This window comes from Eubalaena glacialis, chromosome 6, assembly GCF_028564815.1.
Source record: "Eubalaena glacialis isolate mEubGla1 chromosome 6, mEubGla1.1.hap2.+ XY, whole genome shotgun sequence".
NCBI classification, from domain to species: Eukaryota; Metazoa; Chordata; class Mammalia; order Artiodactyla; family Balaenidae; genus Eubalaena; species Eubalaena glacialis.
In genome coordinates, this window is record NC_083721.1 from 141,754,755 (window position 1) to 141,767,214 (window position 12,460).

General features: G+C 40.0%; 1 pseudogene; it reads left to right on the forward strand.

Annotated features, from left to right (window-relative positions):
• Positions 1-10,870: 10,870 nt before the first annotated feature.
• LOC133093716 (F-box only protein 28-like) lies at positions 10,871-12,035 on the forward strand (annotated as a pseudogene).
• The last annotated feature ends 425 nt before the right edge of the window (positions 12,036-12,460 follow it).

A 12,460-nucleotide genomic window follows, 5' to 3' on the forward strand; every position in this document is an offset into this window, starting at 1 on the left:
CCTCCCAGCTCCACGTAATATCAAACAGCAAGGGCTTCCCTGGTGGCACAGAGGCTAAGAATCTGCCTGCCAATGCAGGGGACACGGGTTCGAGCCCTGGTCTGGGAAGATCCCACATGCCACGGAGCAGCTGGGCCCGTGAGCCACAATTACTGAGCCTGCGCGTCTGGAGCCTGTGCTCCGCAGCAAGAGAGGCCGCGATAGTGAGAGGCACGCGCACCGTGATGAAGAGTGGCCCCCACTTGCCACAACTAGAGGAAGCCCTCGCACAGAAACGAAGACCCAACACAGCCATAATAAATAAATAAATAAAATTTAAAAAAAAATAAAAAAAAAAAATAAAACAGCAAAAGCTCTCCCAGAGATCTCCATCTCAATGCTAAGACCCAGCTCCACTCAACGACCAGCAAGCTACAGTGCTGGACACAGTATGCCAAACAACTAGCAAGATAGGAACACAACCCCACCCATTAGCAGAGAGGCAGCCTAAAATCAAAATAAGGTCACAGACACCCCAAAACACACCACCAGACATGGTCCTGCCTACTGGAAAGAGAAGATCCAGCCTCATCAGCCAGAACACAGGCACCAGTCCCCTCCACCAGGAAGCCTACACAACTGACTGAACAAACTTTAGCCACTGGGGGCAGACACCACAAACAATGGGAACTATGAACCTGCAGCCTGTGAAAGGAGACCCCAAACAGAGTAAGTGAAGCAAAATGAGAAGACAGAGAAACACACAGCAGATGAAGGAGCAAGGTAAAAACCCACCAGACCAAACAAATGAGGAGGAAATAGGCAGTCTACCTGGAAAAGAATTCAGAGTAATGATAGTAAAGATGATCCAACACCTTGGAAATAGAATGCAGATAATAAAAGCAACATTGAACAAGGACCTAGAAGAACTAAAGAGCAAACAAACAATGATGAACAACACAATAAATGAAATTAAAAATTCTCTAGAAGGAATCAATAGCAGAATAACTGAGGCAGAAGAACGCATAAGTGACCTGGAAGATAAAATAGTGGAAATACCTACTGCAGAGCAGAATAAAGAAAAAAGAATGAAAAGAATTGAGGACAGTCTCAGAGACCTCTGGGACAACATTAAATATACCAACATTCGATTATAGGGGTCCAAGAAAAAGAAGAGAAAAAGAAAGGGACTGAGAAAATATTTGAAGAAACTATAGTGGAAAACTTCCCTAATATGGGAAAGGAAATAGTCAGTCAAGTCCAGGAAGTACAGAGAGTCCCATACAGGAAAAATGAAAGGAGAAATGTGCCAAGACACATATTAATCAAACTATCAAAAATTAAATACAAAGAAAAAATATTAAAAGCAGCGAAGGAAAAACAACAAATAGCATACAAGGGAATCCCCACAAGTTTAACAGCTGATCTTTCAGCAGAAACTCTGCAAGCCAGAAGGGAGTGGCAGGACATATTTAAAGTGAAGAAAGGGAAAGAAATACAACTAAGATTTTTATACCCAGCAAGAATCTCATTCAGATTCGTCAGAGAAATTAAAACCTTTACAGACAAGCAAAAGCTAAGAGAATTCAGCACCACAAAACTAGCTTTACAACAAATGCTAAAGGAACTTCTCTAGACAGGAAACACAAGAGAAGGAAAAGACCTACAATAACAAACCCAAAACAATTAAGAAAATGGGAATAGGAACATACATATCGATAACTACTTTAAATGTAACTGGATTAAATGATCCGATCAAAAGACATAGTCTAGGACTTCCCTGGTGGCGCAGTGGTTGAGAATCCACCTGCCAATGCAGGGGACACGAGTTTGATCCCTGGTCCGGGAAGATCCCACATGCCGCGGAGCAACTCAGCCCGTGCGCCACAACTACTGAGCCTGCGCTCTAGAGCCCACAAGCCACACTACTGAGCCCTCGTGCCACAACTACTGAAGCCTGCATGCCTAGAGCCCGTGCTCTGCAACAAGAGGAGCCACCACAATGAGAGGCCTGAGCACCATAACGAAGAGTAGCCCCCGCTCGCCTCCACTAGGGAAAGCCCGTGCGCGGCAACGAAGACCCAACACAGCCAGAAATAAATAAATTAATTAATTAATTTTAAAAAAAAAAAAAGACATAGACTAGCTGAATGGATACAAAAACAAGACCGGTACATATGCTGTCTACAAGTGACCCACTTCAGACTTAGGGACACATACAGACTGAAAGTGAGGGGATGGAAAAAGATATTCCATGCAAATGGAAATCAAAAGGAAGCTGGAGTAGCAATTCTCATATCAGACAAAATAGACTTTAAAATAAAGACTATTACAAGAGACAAAGAAGGACACTATATAATGATCAAGGGATCAATCCAAGAAGAAGATATAACAATTGTAAAGATTTATGCACCCAACATAGGAGCCCCTCAATACATAAGGTAAATGCTAACAGCCATAAGAGGGGAAATCGACAGTAACACAATCATAGTAGAGGACTTTAACACCCCACTTTCACCAATGGACAGATCATCCAAAATGAAAATAAATAAGGAAACACAGGCTTTAAATGATACATTAAACAAGATGGAGTTAATTGATATTTATAAGACATTCCATCCGAAAACAACAGAATACACTTTCTTGTCATGTGCTCATGGAACATTCTCCAGGATAGATCATATCTTGGGTCACAAATCAAGCCTTGGTAAATTTAAGAAAATTGAAATTGTATCAAGTATCTTTTCTGACCACAATGCTATGAGACTAGATATCAATTACAGGAAAAAAAAATCTGTAAAAAATACAAACACATGGAGGCTAAACAATACACTACTAAATAACCAAGAGATCACTGAAGAAATCAAAGAGGAACTCAAAATATATATAGAAAGAAATGACAATGAAAACACGACCACCCGAAACCTATGGGATGCAGCAAAAGCAGTTCTAAGAGGGAAGTTCCTAGCAGTACAATCCTACCTCAAGAAACAAGAAACATCTCAAATACACAACCTAACCTTACACCTAAAGCAATTAGAGAAAGAAGAACAAAAAACGCCTGAAGTTAGCAGAAGGAAAGAAATCATAAAGATCAAATCAGAAATAAATGAAAAAGAAATGAAAGAAACAATAGCAAAGAACAACAAAACCAACAGCTGCTTCTTTGAGAAGGTAAATAAAATTGATAAACCATTAGCCAGACTCATCAAGAAAAAAAGGGAGAAGACCCAAATCAATAGAATTAGAAAGAAAAAGGAGAAGTAACAGCTGACAGTGCAGAAATAAAAAGGATCATAAGAGATTACAACAAGCAACTATATGCAAATAAAATGGACAATCTGGAAGAAATGGACAAATTCTTAGAAAAGCAGAACGTTCCGAGACTGAACCAGGAAGAAATAGAAAAAATACAGACCAATCACAGGAATTGAAATTGAGACTGAGATTAAAAATCTTCCAATAAACAAAAGCCTAGGGCCAGATTGCTTCACAGGCGAATTCCACCAAATATTTAAAAAGAGCTAACACCTATCCTTCTCAAACTCTTCCAAAATATACCAGAGGGAGGAACACTCCCCAACTCATTCTACGAGGCCACCATCACCCTGATAACAAAAGCAGACAAAGATATCACAAAGAAAGTAAACTACAGACCAATATCACTGAGGAACATAGAAGCAAAAAACCTCAACAAAATACTAGCAAACAGAATCCAACAGCACATTAAAACATCATACACCATGATCACGTGGGGTTTATCCCAGGAATGCCAGGATTCTTCAATATATGCAAATCAATCAATGTGATACACCTTATTAACAAATTGAAGGAGAAAAACCATATGATAATCTCAACAGATGCAGAAAAAGCTTTGGACAAAATTCAACACCCATTTATGGTAAAAATAAAAACCCTCCAGAAAGTAGGCATAGAGGGAACTTACCTCAACATAATAAAGACCATATATAACACACCCACAGCCAACATCATTCTCAATGGTGAAAAACTGAAACCATTTCCTCTAAGATCAGGAACAAGACAAGGTTGTGCACTCTCACCACTATTATTCAACATAGTCTTCAAAGTTTTAGCCACAGCAATCAGAGAAGAAAAAGAAATAAAAGAAATCCAAATTGGAAAAGAAGAAGTAAAACCATCACTGTTTGCAGATGACATGGTACTATACATAGAGAATCCTAGAGATGCTACCAGAAAACTACTAGAACTAATCAATGAATTTGGTAAAATAGCAAGATACAAAATTAATGCACAGAAATCTCATGCATTCCTATACACTAATGATGAAAAATCTGAAAGGGAAATTAAGGAAACACTCCCATTTACCACTGCAACAAAAAGAATAAAATACCTAGGAATAAACCTACCTAAGGAGACAAAAGACCTGTATGCAGAAAACTATGACACTGATGAAAGAAATTAAGAATGATACAAACAGAGGGAGAGATAAACCATGTTCTTGGATTGGAAAAATCAACATTGTGAAAATGACTATACTACCCAAAGCAGTCTACAGGTTCAATGCAATCCCTATCAAACTACCAATGGCATTTTTCACAGACTACAACAAAAAATTTCACAATTTGTATGGAAACACAAAAGATCCCGATTAGCCAAAGCAATCTTGAGAAAGAAAAATGGAGCGGGAGGAATCAGGCTCCTGGACTTTGGACTATACTACAAAGCTACAGTAATCAAGACAGTATGGTACTGGCACAAAAACAGAAATATAGATCAATGGAACATGATAGAAAGCCCAAAGATAAACCCACGCACATATAGTCACTTTATTTTTGATAAAGGAGGCAAGAATATACAACGGAGAAAAGACAGCCTCTTCAGTAAGTGGTGCTGGGAAAACTGGACAGCTATATGTAAAGGAATGAAATTAGAATACTCCCTAACACCATACACAAAAATAAACTCAGAATGGATTAAAGACCTAAATGTAAGGCCAGGCACTATAAAACTCTTTGAGGAAAACGTAGGCAGTACACTCCATGACATAAATCACACCAAGATCCTTTTTGACCCAGCTCCTAGAGAAATGGAAATAAAAACAAAAATAAACAAATGGGACCTAATGAAACTTAAAAGCTTTTGCAAAGCAAAGGAAACCATAAACAAGACTAAAAGACAACCCTCAGAATGGGAGAAAATATTTGCAAATGAAGCAACTGACAAAGGATTAACTTCCAAAATTTACAAGCAGCTCATGCAGCTCAATACCAGAAAAAACAAACAACCCAATCCAAAAATGGGCAGAAGACTGAAATAGACATTTCTCCAAAGGAGATATACAGATTGCCAACAAACACATGAAAGAATGCTCAACATTACTAATCATTAGAGAAATGCAAATCAAAACTGCAATGAGGTATCACCTCACACCGGTCAGAATGGCCATCATCAAAAATCTACAAACAATAAATGCTGGAAAGAGTGTGGAGAAAAGGGAACCCTCTTGCACTGTTGGTGGAAATGTAAACTGATACAGCCACTATGGAGAACAGTATGGAGGTTCCTCAAAAAACTAAACGTAGAACTACCATATGACCCAGCAATCCCACTACTGGGCATATACCCTGAGAAAACCATAATTCAAAAAGAGTCATGTACCAAAGTGTTCATTGCAGCTCTATTTACAATAGCCAGGACATGGAAGCAACCTAAGTGTCCATTGGCAGATGAATGGGAAAGAAGATGTGGCACATATATACAATGGAATATTACTCAGCCATAAAAAGGAATGAAATTGAGTTATTTGTAGTGAGGTGGATGGACCTAGAGTCTGTCATACAGAGTGAAGTAAGTCAGAAAGAGAAAAACAAATACCGTATGCTAACACATATATACGGAATCTAAAAAAAAAAAAAATGGTTCTGAAGAACCTAGGGGCAGGGCAGGAATAAAAACACAGATGTAGAGAATGGACTTAAGGACACGGGGAGGGGGAAGGGTAATCTGGGACAAAGTGAGAGAGTGGCATGGACATATATACACTACCAAATGTAAAATAGGTAGCTAGTGGGAAGCAGCCACATAGCCCAGGGAGATCAGCTTGGTGCTTTGTGACCACATAGAGGGGTGGGATAGGGAGGATGGGAGGGAGATGCAAAAGGGAAGAGATATAGGGATATATGTATACGTATAGCTGATTCACTTTGTTATAAAGGTGAAAGTAACACACCATTGTAAAGCTATTATACTCTAATAAAGATGTTAAAAACATAAAAAATAAAAATAAAAACATCCTCTATGCATTCAGCATGCAATGGTTCCCACTCAGGCAGACGTCTGCTCCATTTACCTTCAACAGCATCTCTAGCTCCATGTGGAGAAAATCAAGTGTCTATCATCAACTACATGGGGAAAGGGAAGAGAAGACCAATTAAAGAATGTTTTGTTTGTATATACATGACTGAGAGGTAAGCAAAAGCTTCAAAATATTTGGATGAAAGACCCAATGCAAATGTGCAAGGTTAATTTAACACATTTTTTTCAGTTTGATTTCTAATATACTTTATCCTCTGAAGTCCAGAGATATGTTCCCTTTTAATTTTTTTTCCAGTCACTTAAGCAGAGTTATTTTAAGCACTGTATTTTTGACTTTCTCACAAGACAGTCCTGCAGTGTACCACATCTGGGCAACAGGAAGCTCCAGAAGGCAAACAGCTGGGGGACATGAACAGATTCTTCTGTACACATCACAGTAGAATCCACACAGCATGTTTGACAGTTGAAAAAAAAACTAAAGGTTAGCCTTTAACCTATTGCATAAACATTAACATTTGCTTCCCGTGTCCATTCACAAGTCTTATGACAGCTTGGATAGACATATACAACTTTGTTGTAGACTATTCGAGGGAGGATGTGCCAAACATTTCAATGGCAATTAATGTGTCATCAGGCTTGGAAAAAAAATAATAAGATGCAGAATCACGGAGCATTCCTCCAGGGAGGGTTAAGGATTACAATACCGGAGTTCAGCAGAGCTCTGTACCATGCAATAAATGGGGCTGTTGGCCGTGATACTCCCATCACAGGCTAATTAAAAGATTAGCACACAATTAATTTGTAAGGTGTTTAAAATTTTGGAACTGAACAAAATCTCAGCTGTTGGGAAGTTTTCAGCTAGTTTCCCATAGTGCCTGGTTCATACCTCAACTATGCCATTTACCATATTGCTTGTCATCCGCTTGATTGTTTATTTCCCTCACCGGTCTCTGAACACACAGAGGGTGGAGCCTCTGTCTGGGAAATATTTGTAGTGCTGGGTACATTGAAGCCAACTAATAGATCTTTTCCTTTTATGATCATTATATAAAAGATTGAAAAAACTTTTAAATGATTCAATTCAAAGAAAAAAGAATATTTACTCAAAATCTTTCAACTTATGAGTGGCTTATAAACTCCATCACCCCAGCATTTCATGAGCTTAGACTCATCAGAGAAACTGGAGTAACTACTCTATCTTTCTGAGGCGTTTCATTCAGGAAGTATGCCTACAATCCATGAGGCAGATCAGGCCTCTCCAAAGACCTGGGTGGGTCAGGGCACTCTGACACTCAGTGTTACCTGACCCCAGGAAACATAGAAAGAGCAGGCCATCGTAGTGAATAAGGGCATGATCCAACGGCCCTCTGCAATTGTCTAGACTGGCATCATACACAGTCCTTCATTTCTTTTATATCCTTTAAGAAGAAGGTTGCTCCAGAAACTGCAGAGAAAGTGGAGGGTGGAGCAGTAAAAATCGCACAAAATTGACTTTGAATTTTCTGGTTCAAGTGTCAGCCCTGATACATTCTTGTCTCATGGCTTCCTGTAGTCTTTTGAACTCTCTAAGGCTCAGTTCTTCTCAACATAAAATAGAGGCCACTTGCCATCACCACTTGGCAGGGCTATGGTGAGGTCGGCGTAAGCTAGTGGGAAAGGAAGAACTTTGTAAAAAGCCATAATATTTGAGAGGTTACCATCACCATTGTCAAGCAATAATGTATGGAACAAAATCCCCTAAGTTTAGTCCTTTCTCATTGACAGAACCAAACCTCAGCATTTTTTTATTCCAGGAGAGGTGCTTTGCTTGAATCAAGGGGCTGTGACTGCATATTTGTTTCATTAAGCCTAGGAAATAACCATGCTACGATGAAAGTGAGATTTTGGATTATAGCAGACTTTTACAGCAATGAGAGAAGACTCCCTAAATCAAAGGAGTGGGGCACCAGGTGTGACAGCAAGCTGGTGGCAGTGTGGTCATCTAGATGAGAAAAGCTCTTTTAAACTAGCTGTCTATGCTCTTTGAGCTAAATGTTTTCCTTTTGCCCCCAGGACTTCAGCTTAAAATCACTAAGTGCCATTAAACTGTTCTTTGTATCTTTTTAAAATATCTTAAATAGTTTATAATAAAATTTTTTAAGACAAATTGAAAAAAAACCACTAAATGCAGCAACACTAACCTATCCAGCCCTCAGAAAGATAAAGCTATTTCTTTACGGATTGTGGGATGCATTGGCTAGCCTACAGAACTTTCTAAAGGTTACCTAATTATAATCTGCAGATTCAGAATATTCACTTACTCCTTCCCTCTTCCTAGAAATCTGCACACCATTCCTCAGCCCCAATACATGTGCACACGTGCACACACACGCACACATACACACACACCTGGCAGTCTCTTATTCATCTTTCAAAACCAAGCTCAAATGTCACCTCCCTGACTCCAGCCTGCTGGCAAATCGCTCCCTGTTCTGTGCTCCCTCTGAAATTTGTCCATTTATTTCAATAAATATTTGGGATTTGTTAAGACTGTGTCTTCATCACTTATATACACTCAGCACCTAGAACAGTTCCCATCTTGCCTCTTTCCTTTTTTTCTCCCTTCCTTCCCTCTTCCTCCCTCCCTTCGTTTCTCCCAGTTCCTGCACCTGTAGCCTGGGAGCACAGCCCCAAACCATGGAGTCCTCATTAACTCCTCTCCCATATGCCCACCCTAAATCCAAACTGTCAGGAAATCCTCTCAGCTCTGCCTCCAGCCCTACTGCAAACAGCCCGGGTTGAGCCGCTGTCATCTTTCTTGCTTGATTACTGCAACCTTCATGGGTGTCCCTGCTTTTAACCTTTCTCCCTGAAGTCAAATCTCAACACATATCCAGGGAAATCCTTTGAAAACCTAAGTCACCTCTGCTCAAATCCTTCCAATGGCTCCCTGTTTCACTCAGAGGAATGTTCTATACACAGATTCAGAGGCACTCTTGGGTAGATTGGTGCCCCCTAGGCCATTACTTTTTGATAAATGGAGGACCAAGCCACCTGGGTTCACTTTTACATTTTAGTGACAATTATATTTTTAACTCATTTGTATTAAAAATATAATCAGAACAAACAGCATAAAACTAAACATTTGGCAAATTTTGTAGAATGAGTAAAACCAGATCATGGGCACAGTATTTGAAGGGGACTTGTTGTAAGACCTCTGAGAACTCATGACTGAACTGGTCTGGGAATGCAACCCATGACCAAGGTGGGGACAGAGGTGGTGGGAACGGTGAATCTTTCAAAACACACAGCCACAAAGATTCATTTAGATTGTGAATTGCTCAAACATAATAAACAAGTTTATGTTGGAATATTTGGACAAAACATGATCTTTTTTAAGGAGTCATTGTGTCTTCAGGCTCAGGATATTTTAGGCCAACGTATCAGGTAGACAATATTCATCATTTCACTTCCTAATGCCTCTGTAATATGCCATACCTGCTGTTTCTGCAAAACATGTACACAGGACCTCATCACTCTTGGCCAGTGGCAGAATAAACACATCCATAGACCTTTCAGTATCCATTCTTTCTCTTTTTTTTATACTTATTTATTTACTTATTTATTTATTTATTTATTTGGTTGAGCCAGTTCTTAGTTGTGGCACGTGGGATCTTCGTTGCGGCATGCAAGCTCTTAGTTGCAGGATGTGGGATCTAGTTCTCTCACCAGGATCGAACCCGTGCCCCCTGCATTGGGAGCATGGAGAGTCTTAGCCACTGGACCACCGGGTAAGTCCCCTCAGTGTCCATTCTTATGAGTCAGAAACTACCAGACAGAATTCTGTGATGGCCTGGGGGCTCCACACTCAGGGGCCAAAACAAAAAAAGAATCCTTCTCTATTTTGTATGCCCTGGGCTTGTTTCTTAGCCTCTGAAGATCCATACAAAAGAGAATTAAAATGTGATAGATTTTTCCCCTGTAGATCTTGTGGAATAATTCTCAGCCAATATTTAATTTTTTCACCCCACACCTAGTAGTCTTCACCATCCCTATGTTTGTTCAGTGAATTTAAATGTAGACATAGCCCCAGTTATCTAAAAATTGCACACAAAATCTAATCCCAATCAATTTCATAAGAACTGTTCTTGAAGTGCTTTATAAAAATAAACATTTTCTTGAACTCTAGTAAATTATATGCATACTGAAGTATTTAGGGAGAAGTGTACTGATGTCTATAATTTACTTTAAAATGCATTTTTAAAAGATAGATTAATGGGTGGGTAGAGGGATGGATATGTGATTAAATAACTATATTAAAATGTTAACGGTGAATCTCGGTGATAAGTATATATGTATTCTCTGTGAATTTTTAAAATTTTGCTATATGTTTGAAATTTTTCATAAAAAATCTAAATGATCACCATAAAAAAGAATGAAACAATGCCATTTGCAGCAACATGGTTGGACCTAGAGATGATCATACTAAGTGAAGTAAGTCAGACAAAGAAAGACAAATATCATATGATATCACTTATATGTGGAATCTTAAAAAAAAAAAAAAGATACAAATGAACTTATTTAAAAACAGAGAGGAAGGAATCAAACCCCCAAGATGGCGGCGGCATCGGAGGAGCGGATGGCTGAGGAAGGAGGCGGTGGCCACGGCGACTGCGGCTCCCCTTCCGCCGTCGGCTCTACCCAGCGACTGCCCCCAGCGCCCCCGCCCCAGCCCCTGCAGCCGGGGTCCCAGGCACCCCAGCCTCGGCGCTGGCTCCGGACCAGCTGCCTCAAAACAACATGCTCATGGCGCTGCCCATCGTAGCCATCGAAAACATCCCCAGCTTTATGTCCCAGGACGAAATTAGCCAGCTCCACCTGGTTTGTAAAAGAATGGACTTGGTCTGCCAGAGAATGTTGAATCAGGGATTTCTAAAAGTGGAGAGGTACCATAATCCATGTCAGAAACAAGTTAAAGCATAACTCCCAAGGAGAGAGTCAGAAAGGAGAAACCATTCATTAGCTCCTCATGCAGACATCCTCGCTGCTGTTGAAACAAGGCTGTCTCTCTTAAATATGACTTTCATGAAGTATGTGGACTCCAATCTCTGTCGCTTCATCCCAGGAAAGGTGATTGATGAGATTTATCATGTGTTGAGATATGTCCATTCTACCAGAGCCCCTCAGCAAGCTCATGAAGTACTTCAAGAGTTAAGGGATATTTCCTCCATGGCAACAGAATACTTTGCTGAAAAGATTGTTCCAGTTCTAAAGAGGAAATTACCAGGATCAGATGTATCTGGAAGGCTCATGGGCTCTCCTCCAGTTCCAGGACCTTCTGCAGCCCTGACAACAATGCAACTCTTCTCCAAACAAAACCCTTCAAGACAAGAGGTTACCAAACTCTAGCAGCAGGTTAAGACAAATGGTGCTGGGGTGACTGTTCTCAGGCGTGAAATTTCTGAGCTTCGCACCAAAGAGCAAGAACAGCAGAAACAGCTTCAAGACCAGGACCAGAAACTGCTAGGACAGACCCAGATCGTAGGTGAACAGTAGAGCAGACCCAGATCGTAGGTGAACAGTAGAGCAGACCCAGATCGTAGTTGAACAGAACGCACGGTTGGCAGAGCTGGAACGCAAACTATGAGAAGTAATGGAAAGTGCAGTAGGAAACTCCTCAGGGTCTGGGCAGAATGAAGAGTCTCCTTGGAAACGAAAAAAGGCCGCAGAAGCCATAGACTCTCCTTAGGAAATCTAAACATCTCTGAAATAGAAAGTAAACCAGAATGTGCTTCTAGCTCCAGAGGAAGACCTGACTTCGTAGCTTGAGTAGTTCTGCATATCAGGACACTGTGAGCAACATGGTGTGCCTTAGCTCTAGGCTTTCAGAACACAACTTAAACTTGAACTCTCATGGTTGGGACAGTCTTTTCCTGCTTCTCCTGGTTGAACTGATGCACAGAATCCTTTTACTTTGCAATAGATTTGTACTAACCAGACCTATCCTATCGTGTTTTGAGAAGTTAACTTTATTTCTGTGCAGATAATGTTTAAAGCAAGTTTATTTGTTTCTGCATATATGCACATTACATAAGGATCTTAAACCAGTCTTGACAGACTAGAAGTTAAGTTTAATACATAAAATGTCCTGTTCACTTGAAAGAAAAGACCTACGTTTTAAATGGACAGTATCTTGTTTTAAAAA